The sequence below is a fragment of the Pteropus medius genome, unplaced genomic scaffold, assembly GCF_902729225.1.
Source record: "Pteropus medius unplaced genomic scaffold, Ma_sr-lr_union100, whole genome shotgun sequence".
Lineage (NCBI taxonomy): Eukaryota > Metazoa > Chordata > Mammalia > Chiroptera > Pteropodidae > Pteropus > Pteropus medius.
In genome coordinates this window covers 20,363,054-20,367,598 of record NW_024340696.1, presented here as the reverse complement: position 1 = coordinate 20,367,598, position 4,545 = coordinate 20,363,054, and positions in this window count along the sequence as shown.

Here is a 4,545-nt window from a genome sequence, read left to right as displayed (position 1 = left end):
AAGAGTGCTGATAATAAAGGTTTCATTTCTGCAGCTTACGGTCCCAGTCAGTGTCAGTTAGATGGTCACCACCGCACACCCTAGCAAAATCTGCCTTTTCCTCGAGACTCTGCTGCCCAAGAACAAATATATTTATTTTTTAAAAAAAATGTTTTTAAAAATTTAAAAAGTCCCCCTTGAGTGCTCAGTGTAGTCCAGAATCTGGGTCACTTTCTCTGAGAGGCCCCCTTTGACCCTCCTACCCACCCACCATTTATAATTCCAGCCCTTCTCCCACCTCTGACAACTCCCCATTCCCTTTCCTGCTTTACTTTTCTCCATAGCGCTTATCACCAGAGAACACCACAGAACATGAACACAGAACACACACACACACACACACACACACACACACACACACACACACACACACACACACACATATCACCAGAATGTAAGCCCCAAGAGGTTTAGGGGCCATGCTCACTGCAGTGTCTCCAGTGCTGAGAACAAGACCTGCAATAGTAGGCACTAAATAAAAATTTATTGAAAGAATGAATCTGGGGCCAAACTAAAGCCAAGCTGGCAGTCGTGGCCAAATAATAAGAAGACATCACATGAACCCTCATTTCACAGTTTGCAAAGCCTTCTCACGAGACATTTATTTGACCTTGTGCAGAAGACTGTGTCTCTGCATTTTCTATGTGAAGAAACCTAACTCAGAGGGATGAAATGTTTCTAAACTTCGGAAGGCAGAGGAAGCTCTCCTGGCCTCCTGGCCTAGGGCAAGTCACTTTCCTCCTCTAATCTCACCTTTTCTTATCTGTAAAATGAAAAGATGTGGACTACCTGCCTTCTGGGGCTAAGACTTTTAAATTCTTAAATCCTATGACCTGCCTGTTGATTAACTCTTTAAAGACTGAGTCAAATGATATTATCCACAAACCATAATTGCAGAATTAGGACAAGTTGAAACCTCTGTTTCCCTGATTCCATTTCCAGTTCTATCCCGGACCTCACTCCTGCTGGGTCTGCTGAGACACTCAAACGAAAGTGCACTGTAAGTTCTTTGTAATAAGCTATGGTAGTTGTTGATACATGATCAAAGCAGGTGATTTATTTAGTTTTTTTTTAAAATCTCTGTGCATTTGGCTGCGTTTCCACTTGTCCCCTAACTCAACTGCCTGTCTCCAGGCTCTCCCTTTCAATCCATTTCACACACTACTTGAAAACTAAATGAACAAACTTTGCTTTCAGGAAATCAAAACCTTCAGTGGCTCCCTACTGCCTACAGAATACAGTTGAAGGGTTTAGCCTACTCACTCTTGCCCTGACCCCTTTAAACATATCTATCTCCCTGCCCACCCTGCTTTGTTGCACCAGAATTCTCTGCTCCAATCAATTCAACTCATTCATTCATTCAATAACTATGTATTACATCCCTGCTATGTGCCAGGCATTCACAGCTCTAGGCTTTGCTGTGATAAACAAGTTCCTGTCCTCATGAAGCATACATTCTAGAGGGGAAAAATGGACAAGAAATAAGCCAACAAGGAAACAAAATGATTTCAGATAGTGATGAAGATATAACATCACTATTGTGCTAAGATCACAATAGCACATACAACAAACAGCACAAACAAAGTAAGATACAGTGATAGAAAGACAATGGGACTGCCTCAGACTCGGTGGTCAGGAAGGCCTCTCTATGGAGTCACCTTTAGGGAAGGCCTGAGCAAGAAAGGGATAGCCACGTGGAGACCTGGGAGCAGAGCGCTCCAGACAAAAGAAATAGCAAGTGCAAAGGCTCTAAGGTGGCCATAAAGTTTCACATGTCCTCTGCGCAGAAAAAAGGCCCCTATGGATGAAGCGACATAGGCAAGAAGAGGTTTGCAGGAGACCAGGTAAGAGAAGTAGGCAAGGGCCAGCTCAAGCTGAGCCTGGTCAGAAGTTTGGATTTTATTCCAAGTGCATGGGAAGCTATTAGAAGATGCTCATAAGAGAGTGACATGATCCGATCCATGTTTTAAAAAGAAGACTCTAGACTCTAGCTGTTGTGTAGAGAATGAATTGCGGAAAGTATAAGAAGCAAGGTGACCACTTGGGAGGCTTTCGAAGAGTCAAGGTGAGGAGAATGATGTGGCTTGAACCACGGGGTGGCAGTGCAGGTGGAGAGAAGTGGAGGGATCACGGATGTTTCTGGAAGCAGAGATAGTGAGACTAGCTGAGGGACTCATAGAGGTTGATATGGGTAGCTGAGAGAGGAGAAGTCAAGATTTTAGATTTATTGTCTTAACCCAACCAGATTTCATGCTTTCCCCCTGCTTTCTCTTCACCTCTACTCTCTGTTTTCTCTTCACCATCTCGAAACCTACCCATTTTCATAGGCCTCTCACACCCCACCATTTCAGTGGCACCTTCCTTTTCTGCCGTGTCCAGGCTCAGAAATCTTCCTTCACTGAATCTCTGGTTGCTTGTACGTGTGTATCCACCAGTAGGCACTGAGATAAAGTTCTCCTTTGATGGCTGTGTCCTGTCTTCCCCTATTAAGTCATCAATTCTTTAAGCGTTGTTACGCCAGCAAAATTTTGGAACAAAATGCCATGTTAGCCATGAGCACAGCCATGATCTCGTGTATTAGTGACATCAGATAAGTTACTGACTTCTCTGAGCCTCAGCTTCAGAACCTTTTTTAAAAAAGGGCGCTGGTGGAGGTGGCAGAGGTGTGATTAAATAGAAAAAGCATATAAAGTGTCTAGGACATGTGGTGGCTGGCATGTAGGAAGCTGTAAATGATAGCGATAGCTATTATTTGCAAGTCAATTGTGCTGCTATGGCCGTGACTTCGGGCAAGTTGTTTTCTCTCTTTGAGTCTCGGTTTACTCATCTGTAAAACGGGATGTAGACAGAACTCAGCTCTAGGATTCTCAATGCCTCTGTTCTATTTGATAACGCTTTAGAATCCACTTTAAGTAATGTTACCCTAAACCCAGGTGATGTGATGTATTCTTCACAATGTTGCAGCGCCCTCTATTGGAGGTACTACACCAGCATTTGTTGGATCCCTAAGCCAGCAGATGCTCCAACAGAAGCCCATACCTCCCTAACTGTATATATTCCGAGAGCAATCTCTTCTTAACAACTCTCTCCATGCAGATATGGATTATTTTTACCAAAGCAAAAAGGTTTTTTTTTACATTTTAACATACTGTTCCTATTTTTTTAGGACCTTGTAAAAGTTTAGCTTTTTTTTAAAATATTTATTTTAACATAATTTCAGACTTACAAAAATAATATAAGAATAATACAAGAATTACACTACATCCTTCACCTGGATTCTCCAAATATCTTTAATGTTTTTTTTTCCCATGCATCAAGACCAAGAATTTTTACTGAGATTTGTCTAAAAGACTCAAGAGTAAGAATACAAAATCTAAAAGTCTGGTTTGGTTTAATGGAGTCGAGTTTTAATTGCTTTTGTTTTTAAGAAAAGGAATTGGAAAAATATATGGGCTGCCCAGTGTGAGTTATAGGACAAGCACAGGACTAAGGGTTAGAGTCCTGGGTTTCAGTTAAGTCACTTACCCTTTCTGGCTTTTTATTTATAAAATTAAGGGAGCAAACCGGGCAATTTCTAGGGCACCTCCCAGCTCAAAAATTCATTTTACAACTAGACCGTCCTGTGTTGTTCCGTATCATCTGAATCTAACGAACAACCAAAGTAGCTGTCCCCTCCTAGTCCTGAGAAGTCACTGGAAAACAGAAGAGAAGTGAATCAAGGCTGTTTTCTCGCTGTCAACCCTCCATTCACTGAGGCCGCACTCAGCTCTCAGCCAGAGAATACGGCCCCAGAAAGAAAAAAGTAGAACGGAAAGGAAGCAGAGTAATTGGAGTTGAGAAAGTGGAGGAGCAGAAACAAAGCGAAGGGAAAAGATGTCCTTTTTTGTTAAGGATTTTCATATATTTACACATCCCAACGTTGTGTAAGCAAATCCAAGTCTACATAATATATTCCTGTGTTCTAAATTGCATACATTGAATTTAAATCTGTAAAACACACTTTAAAGCTACTGCATGTATTTAAAATTCTCCCAAATGTTTTCATTAAAGGAAAATCTTTTTCTTCCCATCACTCATAGTTTCTAAAGCTGCCCTGTTCAAAATGGTAGCTACTAACCACGTGTGACTATTTAAATGTAAATTTAAATTAATTAGAAAGAAATAAAATGTAAAAATCAGCTCTTCAGTCATACTGACCATATGTCAAGGGCTCAAGAGCCTCATGAAGCTAGTAGTTACCATGCTGGACAATGCAGGCATATAACGTTTTAATTATTGAAGAAAGTTCTGTTGGACGGCACTGTCGTAGAGTGTTTGACTAAGGGAAACGGAGTTCAGAACATTTGAGAGCAAATTAGACAATAAGGCAATGGGGATGATGTAAAAGGCAGAGGTTAATGATTATAATAGTTCCAGGTACTGGATTAAGCAATTTACGAGCATTCTGTTACTCACTCCTTAAATCATCCCCATGAGGTAAATACATGTATTATCCCCATTTTACAG